Here is an 11,050-nt window from a genome sequence, read left to right as displayed (position 1 = left end):
TGATCAAAGTCAATGCGGAAAACCCGCACTCACACAGGTAGGTGGAGGTGAAGGGAATGAGCACTTTTACAACCTTTTTGGCGAGGTGGGGGAACTCGGTCTCCACAGACAGCCAAAAGTGTGCAAGTGACACTTTACTCATCTTGTTCTCGTTATTTTTTTCTCATCTCTGGCGCCCCCCCAGGGAGGCGCGCCTCACACTTTGAAAACCGCTGATCTAGAGAATACGAAAATAGTCATATTTTTTTTTAAAACTGAGAAATATGTAATTTATAATAAATATTTAATAAACAAGCTGTAAAAGATTACATATTGATTAAAAGAAAAACTGATGACTACATACAATACAAATTAAAGATGAATAAAAACGAGTACAAATGCAGATTATGCATTTAAATGTAATCAATCAATCGAAATGTATAAATAGCCTATATTTTGTATGAAAAACTCGACCTTCATACTAACTATTTAATAATTTCCTCTCAATTATAGTGTATTAAAGTACCTTACAATGGAAACAGGCCTGCCTACTCAAGTACAAGTATTTCATAATAAAAGGTGGTGTTAACTGCATTGTAACTTCTCTTCACTGTCCCCCCCGGACTTTCATTGTTTACAAGTGAGGTTTAGTATTTCAATTAATGGTAAAATAAAAACAGGTGTCCGGTTACAGTCAAGGGCAAGATTTGTTTTGCTCTTGTTTTATTTGTATATCATGCTGTTAAAGCTCACTTAAAGACTAAATTCACTTTTAAAACACGTCGGTCGCTGCCACCGGTGACGGAGAAAAAAAAGTAAATAAAAGAAGCTCCGCTCGCTCCCGTCCGGTCCCGTCCGGTCCCGTCCGAGATTCTCTCTAGCTCGTAGTTATGTTAGTCCTTAACTTAAACTGGGTAATGTCATAAACAGGCATGTTATTTAGCCAGATATGTCAACATTAAATTGACGATACATGTACATAATAATCCGCTACCGGTAAACATCACATACATGGAACGGTTACGGGACATGTCCGGTTCACTAGTCATTAGTAAAATGTCCCTGTGCAACATGTTGTTTAGTTAAAATATATCTATACATCTAATATGACAGTTTATAAACATTGACAACATATTTAAAGGATTATGTATCTAATATTCTGTTCTATGGACATATAAGTGTCTACATAAACAGATGAAGCGGACTACTTGTGACATTCCGAGTGTCCATCTTTATTCAACTGGCGCGTAACATGCACACATGCATTACGTCATTAACGTGATCTCCGTAATCAAAGATCTTGTATTCACCAAGATGTTACATCCCCCTTCTTTAGAAAAGAATAGTATAGCTGCCATAACAAATTATAACCATATGCATTTAAAGCATTTAAAATGAATGTGCGTCTTAAGGCACTATATCTACTAATTGTGATTACTCTATCACTGAGGGAATATTATAAGGCTGGTACATCAACATTTAGTAAACACTTCTGCAGTTAAACTTATCTTTTTTGAACAGTTGCCCAGAAATAATTCTAATAGAGCATGTCGTACTGCTTCTGAAACAAAACTGTTTTTAAATTTCTAAACAAACAAAAATCACAGTGCATTGTCAGTGTTGCATTATAAACAGATTCACTCAAAGTGCACTGTCAGTATTGCATTTCCCTCTCCTTTCTTTTTTCATAGGTCTAACACATCTCTTGGCTTCACTATGCGGCCTGATCTTGTGATTTTATTGTAAACAATGTGTGATTGCTCTCTGGGGCCTGTTTGTTTCTCAGTGTCCTGCTGCAAAGTCTCAGTGTTCTCAGGCTCCAACTGCTCGTCTGATGGAGTCTCCTGATCTGTGTCACTCTCACACGTTTGTAGAAGGTGACGCCTGTTGCGCCGAAACTTGTGACCTCCGTCCGTGCAGATGTTGTAGGATCTCTGGGTACCTGCTGGCTCGACTACTGTTGCAGGTTTCCATGTCCCTGTTGGAAGCTGGAAGCGGATCGTGGCTCCCACTGGTAGTGCAGGCAGTGATCTGGCATTCCTGTCATAATATTGTTTTTGTCGTGTTTGACACTGTTTTCTCCTGCTGTGAACGGTGCTGTGACAGGCAAGCTCTGGTTGTAGATGCTTTTCAGTGGTGGGAAGGATGGAACGCAGACGCTTGCTCATGAGTAGCTGCGCTGGCGATTTCAAACCATCCACTGGTGTGTTTCTATACTCCAACAAGCTGAGGTACAGGTCAGTTCTCTGAGCGTGTGCTTTGTCCATGAGAGCTTTGGCAGTCTGAACTGTTTTTTCTGCTAGCCCGTTGCTCTGTGGATACAGAGGACTGCTTGTGACATGCTTGAAGTCCCATGCATGAGCAAAAGTTTTAAACTCTTGTGAACTGTAGCAAGGTCCATTATCGCTGACTAGTGTCTGCGGTATTCCAAATCGAGCGAACATGGCCTTCAGCTTTTGGATGACTACTGAGGAGGTGAGGCTGGTGATTTTTTCTACCTCAAAGAACCTACTATAATAGTCAACTACAACTACATAGTCAGTACTGTTCCATGTGAACAGATCAGTGGCTATTACTTGCCAAGGTTGTTCTGGGATTGGGTGTGACATCATAGGCTCTTTTGGGAGTGAGCTGCGTCGCTCAAGGCAGGTACTGCAGGTCCCTACTAATGTCTCTATCTGCTTACCCATCCTTGGCCAGAACAGCACATCTCTTGCACGTTGTTTGCACTTTTCCATCCCTAAGTGTCCAGTGTGAATGCGTGAAAGCATTTCAGCCCTGAGTGAGTGCGGCACGATGATTTTCTCTCCTTTCAGTAGGATGCCATCTGTCTCTGATATCTCATCCCTATGATTCCAATACTCTGAGACTGCAGGTGGACATTTTTTGTTTTTCTCGGGCCACCCTGCTTGGATCACCTGTCTCAGCACTGAGAGCTGCTCATCTTTGGCTGTAGCGGCTCTGATCTCTGCCATTTTGCGGTCGCTTACCGGAGCGTTGCTGATCACAGTGTGTATTTGGTAGTCCATGCCTTCACTCATGGAGCGGTCGTAACACTCAAGTGGCTTTCTGGACAGAGTGTCTGCGACGGGGATTTGTTTTCCTGGTTTGTGCTCGATAGTGATGTCATATCTCTGTAGCTGCAGTATCATGCGTTGCAGACGCGGTGGTGCAGCTGCTAAGGGCTTACGCATGATTGACTCAAGTGGCTTATGATCTGACTCGACGATCACCTGTCGTCCATACAGGTATTGATGAAACCGCCTACATCCAAAGAGCACTGCGTATAGCTCCTTTTCGATTTGAGCATAGTTCTCTTCAGTTTCAGTCAGTGTCTTTGATGCGTATGCGACTGGTTTCTCTTCCTGGAGCAGGACAGCTCCTAAGCCGTGTTTGGAAGCATCGACTTGTAACTTCACATCCTTTGTGTGATCGAAGTAGGTGAGTACTGGGCCAGGCTCCTGTGTTAGGATGTCTTTTACTCGTTGGAAGGCTGCATCATGATTTGAGTCCCACGGAAACTCACTGTTTTCCTTTATCAGTTGCCGGAGTGGGGCTGTTGCCTCTGACATTCTCGGGGCGAACCTGGAAAGGTAAGTGACCATGCCCAGTATGGTCTCCAACTCTGCCTTACTTTGTGGGTTAGGCATTTCTTTGATGGCCTTAATCTTGTTCGGGTCAGGGCGGATGCCTTCTCGTGTCAGCTTGTGCCCAAAATAGCTTACCTCAGGCACACAGATGTTGCACTTGTCCTGATTCAGCTTTATGCCTTTTTCTCTGGTTCTCTCCAGCATGGCACGCAGGCTAGCGTCGTGCTCCTCTTTGGTGCGGCCGTAGACTATGATGTCATCTACGATGGCGGCAACGCCTGGAAGCCCCTCATAGGCCTCATCCACTCTCCTCTGGAACTCATCCTGTGCAGATATGATTCCAAAAGGCAGTCTCTTGAAACGGTACCTGCCGTAGATCGTGTTGAACGTGGTTAGCATAGATGAGTCGTGTGTGAGTTTTATATTCCAGTATCCAGATCTGGCGTCTAGTACACTGAAATACTGTGCTCCAGCCAGTTTTGGTGTGACGTCATCTAGAGTAGGGAGTGGATAGTGGGGTCTTTGGATGGCTTTGTTCAGGGCGCGGGGGTCTAGGCATATTCTCAGCCTATTTGTTTTCGGCTTTTCCAACACTACTAGTGCATTAACCCATTCAGTTGGCTCTGTGACTTTTTGGATAACGTCCAGTTTTTCCATGTCGTCCAACTCATTCTTGAGCCGGTCACGCAGAGCATATGGGATGCGACGAGGTGGACATACCACTGGTGGAAACAGTCCGATGCCTTCAAACACATCAGCAAACTCTTCCATCATGGTTGTGTGTGTTATCGGCTTTGCATCAACTACATGTATCATTTTGACTAGGTTTAAATCTAGACATGCTCTTAAGCCTAACAGAGGTGGAGCTTTTGTATGGACTATGTCAAAACCTATCATGGCTGTTTTCTCACCGTGTTTACATGTCAGTCTACATGTTCCTTCTGCTTTTATCCTGTGCCCACCATAATCTGAGAGTTTGCTTGATGGGGGGCCTAGTATTACACTTCCATATATCTCGCGGAATGTGTCTGCTGGTATAATACTAGTCTGAGCACCAGTGTCCATTTTAAACTTCAGTTTGTGCCTCGCTTTTCCTATTTCTACTTCTGCATATGCCTGTTCTCTATCTGTGTTTTCATGCTCTTTTATGATAGCATCAATATAGAGTTCTGGTTCTTCTAGTGACTGTTCGGCACTGTTTGAGATGGTATGCAATTTTCTGGGATTATATCTCGTCTGTGGCTGCTGTGTTTGTGACGTACACACTTTAGCAAAGTGGTTGGGCTTATTGCATTTGCTGCATTGGCGACCCTTTGCTGGACATTCCTCAGTGCGACTGTGCTCCCTCCCGCATGCTCCACATTCCTTGCTCCTCACGGTGCTGTTACGATCATTCCATGTCGTCTTGTGCCCACGGGATGCTTGGTCTGCTCTAAAAGGTTTTCTGCTAACTGCGTGAGCAGAGCGACTGTCGTGGCTAGCAGCGGGGGTTAGCATTGTCTTTAGCTGCTGCTGTGATAGCTCATGTGAACGTGCAATGTCAATGGCTTTCTCTAGCGTCAAGTCTGGACCGTGACATAGCAGTTTTTCACGCACTCTTTGTGAGTTTGTAGCAAAGACAATCCTGTCTCTAATCATTTCCTCACTGTTTGGGTAGTTGCAGTCTTTACTTAGCAATTTTAGCTCCGTTACAAACTGGTCGAAACTCTCACTGTCTCCTTGGATTTTTTCATGAAATTTATAGCGCGCAAATATGGGATTTGCTTTCGGAGTTACATAAGCTTCATAACCGTCATAGTACGTTTTTAGTACCTTACTCTGGTCTTCTGTGAGAGTCCATGTGTTAAAGACGTCTCTGCCTTTTTCCCCAATCCATAGGAGTAGATAGCTACATTTTTCCTCCTCGTCTTTAGCATGTAGCGGGCCTGAAAACATTAGCTGCACATGCTGCCGAAATTTTCTCCATGCGTCCGGCAGATTAGACGAGTCCCAGTCCATTCGTGGTGTTGGAACGCCTGTGTTCTCCATCTTCCGTCGTCAGGTCGATGATAACTGAACTAACTCTGACACCATGTAATATTCTGTTCTATGGACATATAAGTGTCTACATAAACAGATGAAGCGGACTACTTGTGACATTCCGAGTGTCCATCTTTATTCAACTGGCGCGTAACATGCACACATGCATTACGTCATTAACGTGATCTCCGTAATCAAAGATCTTGTATTCACCAAGATGTTACAATGTACTTGCTTTCGTGATGTTGGGAAAAAGTGAATCTCTCGCTCGCGGCGTCCGCAGAGTATAGCCTGCCTACGGAGACGCTGATTGGTCAATTCTTGGTTGCTGCGGGGGCAATTCTTGGTAGCAATACGGGCGCTGATTGGCCAGAGCTCTACATTCTTGGTAGATTCTTGGTAGCAGACGTGAACGTGATTGGCTGTCGCTACCAAGAATGAGCTCGACTCACAGGCGACAGGGAGAGCTAGCCGGGCTAGTAACAATGCTAAAATAGACCAAGATTTTTTAATTTCAGATGGAAGGGCCGATTGCATTCCGCTTGCAAGAAAAGGGGTACAGAGTTTGATTGAAGGGCAATCCGAAACACCCTTCTCTAGGCTTTCTCGTTTTGCCCTAGTTCTGCCGTGTTCACATTTAGTCAAACCTGGAGGTGAAAGGTTCAAGGTTTCGAAAAAACTGGTCTGAATGATCTAGGATTAAGACACCCTAAAACACTACAGCCCAATGTGGGGCTCGAACCAACGACCCTGAGATTAAGAGTCTCATGCTCTACCGACTGAGCTAGCCGGGCTAGCACCAATGATGGTAATGACCACTAAACTACAGAAACTGCTGAAAAGCTACGTACACGTTTGCGCGTAGATGCAACATTGATATTTAATTGTAAACCTTCAAAACGACGGACCACATGTTGATTTCTGAGACTGAGAGATTGTACACTGGATCCAGTCACAGCTGCAGCGTCATGGACTTTCGTGACAGCAACTGTATACTGAACCCAAATGCTATCCTGGATATGACCTGTAACCCCTCGAGGAGCGCCACCTAGGGTTGACGTGCTAGGATTGACGTGCTAGGATCGCTGCTAGAGCATTCCTCGTTAGTATAGTGGACAGTATCTCTGCTTGTCACGCAGAGGCGAAGACCAGGGTTCGATTCCCCGACGGAGAGAATTTTCAATAACAGGCGGCCTTTATTCACCAAAGGAGGCAAGCATTGATCAACTCATGAACGAGGATGCCACCAAGAGGCCCTTGGAAACACTTTCGGATAAGCCTGTCCCTGAACCATGGCAACTGAACTTTCGTACGGTCATCATTATAACATCCATGACAAAGCTACCAAGTGCATGCTTCAAATCATTGAAGGAGAACTACAATCAATGACCATGGCAATGCGCTCAACGAATGCACTTTTGACAGACAAAATCAAGAAAGGAAAGAAATCCCTTTATATTTTCCATTGTCACCAGACAAACTTTGAGCAGGAATGAAAAGAAAGTCCTTGGTTGCAGAATTGAAGTACCCTAAGCATAACTGCTATTAACAACCTTCAGTTCTTTACAGGACAACATGCCTCTTCGTGTGGGCTGGGATGTGGAAAAGCCAAGTCAGGGTCACCGCGAGGGTTTGTTTGTTTGTTTGTAGCCTTTATTTAACCAGGTTAAAAATCCCATTGAGATCAACGATCTCTTTTTCAAGGGAGACCTGCAGTACATTGGTTACACATAAAAACAACAGAAAACAAAAAGGACATCACAACATAATTACAGGGGTATAAATTAGCAACCTATTCACAATGACAGGTATCTAATAACATTTCATCCAGCCGCGCTTTAAAATAATGCAAGGGAATCAAAATGCTCAGTTTCAAAAAAATGTGCATAGTGTTCCAAGCTAGAAGAGCAGCGCACATAAAAGCTTTAGTACCTAAAACAGTCCTAGCACTTGGCGCATGTAATGAAAACACATCCTGGGATCTCAGGCAATAGCTACTTCCCACTCTCTGTGAGATCAAAGAGCATATATAAGTTGGGAGTTTACCCAACATAGCTTTATAGATGAATATGTACCAATGACTGAGCCTCCGTACAGTAAGTGAAGGCAGACCTGCCTTGGCATACAGGGTACAGTGATGAGTAAGTGCTTTACAGTTAGTAACACATCTCAGAGCACTGTGATAGGCGGCATCTAACCTTTCCAGGCAATGGGCAGGTGCATTCATATAGATCAAATCACCATAGTCCAGCACAGGTAAAAAGGTCACAGTGACTAGCCTTTTCCTGGCTTCAAAAGAGAAACAGGACTTGTTTCTGAAAAAGAAACCTAGTCTAACCCTCAGCTTTTTAAGCAGATTAATGACCTGAAGTTTAAAAGTAAGACAATCATCAAGCCAGATACCAAGGTATTTATAACAGGTAACCACTTCGAGTACTTGTCCTTGCATAGTAACAATATCCAAAGCAGTCTCTGGAGTCTTTTTAGCTTTAGAAAAGAGCATTACCTTGGTTTTCTCAACATTTAAAAGAAGCTTAAAGGGGACCTATCATGCAAAATGCACTTTTGTACGTCTTTTATACATGAATATGTGTCCCCGGTGTTCCATGGAACTCACCAAGTGTCAGAAAACACAACCCTCTCTATTTTCCTCCATACCCAAATCTCTAAAAAAGGGGCTGCAACGGATCTGATCAAAACTGATCCAGATTTGAACACTGTCCTGACTTTTTCTCCCTCCCCGAGGCAAGCATTTGCTCCCGCTGCAAACGCTTGCCTCGTTCCCCTCGTTCCTTGGAAGAGGCGGAGAGGTGGGTGTTTGTCATCTGCTGGTGGACTAACCGGAGAGAATTACATCCCCTCTCCCAAGGAACGAGGGGACCGTGCGGCAGAGCTTCAGTTTCAGTTACTTTAGCCGGTCAAGATGTCCGTTAAAGTTTAAATCTTCCGGACAAAATTAGAAAAGTGCCGGTCAAAGGTCTTCTTTGTTATTTATTGAGCTTTAAAACAAATGAATAACGACTCTATATAATAAAACACGGAGGACGGAGATCTCTTTTTCTCCCCCTCTTCTGACAGCCCAGCAGCTGATCAGAGCACGTCTCCCCTCTCCTGCAGGGGGGCGTGGTCAGCAGAATCAGAACCGTAGACAGCAAACAGCACATAGAGCGAAATGAGGCATGGCTAAAATGCATGATCTGTTTGGTATTTTGAAAACAGAAACGTATAAATATACCTTATATAGGTATGGCCCTACAATATATCATTTAAATATAGCATGATAGGTCCACTTTAAGTGAGAATGTCTAGTGAAGGGTCGAAACATTCAATGATCTAAGGAACCACTACTGATGACTAAACTAAAAACAACTTTGTCGGCACAGGAAGCCCCAACTTTAACACCGATGTCGGTCCCCGGATGGCCAGAGCTCTACGTGTAATCAGATTCTGTCTGGTTACCGGATTCTTTCCCCCAACCTAACCCTAACCCTAACCCTAACATGAATGGAGGCTGTTATATCCGTGCAAACGACCTGAAGTACAACCACACCGACCTCACCTGGCAGAACCTGGAGCAGACCTGCAGGTACACCTGAGTGTGTGTGTGTGTGTGTGTGTGTGTGTGTGTGTGTGTGTGTGTGTGTGTGTGTGTGTGTGTGTGTGTGTGTGTGTGTGTGTGTGTGTGTGTGTGTGTGTGTGTGTGTGTGTGTGTGTGTGTGTGCCTCACCTGTCATACTCCAATGTAACAGAAAAACAACTAAAGAAAAACTAAATAGTAATAATAATAAAATGTCTCCACTGATCTGTGTTGTAAGTGTGATTTCTGTATAATTCCAATCGCTTTTTATAGTCAAAATCAGCAAATTGGCCGAACTCCGCTACAACTACAATGGAGCGATGAGGAGTGAGGCAGGGACGAGCTCTGCCTCACGTAAGCCCACAGTAACTGACTGGAGCGCGGGTACTAATGTAGCGCGGGCACTTATTTTGTGAGCGCGCTCAAGCCAGGCTCATTTGCTTACTGTGGTGTGAGGTGAGGCACAGATGAGCTCTGCCTCACCTCAGAATGCGTCACCCCACAGAAACTGGATGGAAAGCAGGCCCTAAGCGCATGCCTGTTACCATCTCACTGTATGTCACCATTAGCCGCGTTCACACCGGAGTACTTTTCACCGTACTTTTCGCGTTTAGTTCCGTTAGTACCCCTTATGTCGCGTTCACACCAAAAAGAGCACTTAATCTCGGGAACTTTTACCCCCATTTTTAGTGCCTGCTGAGAGATGGTACTTTCCTGGGGGGAAAAAGTGCCCCAGTTCTGGTTGGCTGGGCGAATTGCAAACCACGCCCCGTACAACTCTGAAATGTTTTGTAGAGCCGCCATTTTATTATCCTCGCATTAGCATTATTAGCATTAGCATTCGCCCAGCGCACAAACGCAGAGAGACTAACTTATGGCAACGCAAAACAAAACATGGGAGCGGTGGAGATGAGGAGGTGTCGGCGTTCTGGCGATTTACTCGGAAGGCTTCAGTAGAAGCTGCTGGGAGTCCCAGCAGCTTCTACTGAAGCCAGTCCCCAACTCCGGGGACTTCCGGCCGGGGACTCCGGGTGGCAGTATACGCCGTGAAGTTGTTTGCTGCCTGCCAGTAAACCCAAAGCAGAAGAAGACGAAGTGACGTGAGCGGCTCATTTGTGTAATCTTCCCTCAGGGAAAAGTACTCCGGTGTGAACGCGATCTGTACTAAATGCCCTGGGGTCATAAGTGCCGGGGCTCTGAGTGCCGGCACTAAATACGGCAAAGTACTTGGTGTGAACGCGGCTAATGTAATGTTTGTAGATCCCTTTATTACATTTATCCTCACCATCCATAGTGTCTAAATAACTTATTTCACGTATATATGATATTTAGGCCCGCTTGTCTCATCATACAACGGCAATGAAAAAAGCACCAGGAGAGGCAGCCATAACCTCTGCCGCACTGAAGGGGGCGCACGTGAGCCCACAGGTTCTTGTTGCTACTGTTATTCTACGCAGAGACGGTAGACGCAAACAACAAACTAGACTTTTGTTTTGAAACTAGAGGGAGATAAGGAGGACTTTTACAAAAAAGTAATGGAGATTGTTGTCCAGAAGGATAGCATGGACTTCATCTTCAAGTCAAGGTAAGACCACAATTGTAATGAACATGGGATCTTACTAAGAAAGAACAATCCAATAATTAGATTTTGGGTATCCTTTTGTTGATCGGTCTGTTTAAAATGAATCGAAGCATCAGACTAAAAAAAGCTTTTGAAAATAACCGAATATTTCGATTAAGGTCAAAATATAATATTTGTAAATCGGACTCTGAAAGAGTCAGTGCCTCACCAGCCATGAACCTCACCGCACGTCACTGGTTATTTGTGTATTTATCAAACAAGGTATCTACCACGACTGTTTAAATGTGTAAACATGTTTCGGAC

The 11,050-nt window shown here is 44.4% G+C and overlaps 1 non-coding gene across 1 annotated transcript; it reads right to left on the bottom strand.

Moving 5' to 3' along the window:
- Positions 1–6,309: 6,309 nt before the first annotated feature.
- On the bottom strand, positions 6,310–6,382 carry trnak-cuu. The gene has a single exon. It is a non-coding gene; the product is annotated as a tRNA-Lys (tRNA).
- Positions 6,383–11,050: the final 4,668 nt, after the last annotated feature.

The sequence above is a fragment of the Trematomus bernacchii genome, unplaced genomic scaffold (genome assembly GCF_902827165.1).
Source record: "Trematomus bernacchii unplaced genomic scaffold, fTreBer1.1, whole genome shotgun sequence".
NCBI lineage: Eukaryota > Metazoa > Chordata > Actinopteri > Perciformes > Nototheniidae > Trematomus > Trematomus bernacchii.
The sequence above is the reverse complement of the archived record's forward strand: the minus strand, read 5'-3'. Positions and strand labels throughout refer to the sequence as shown.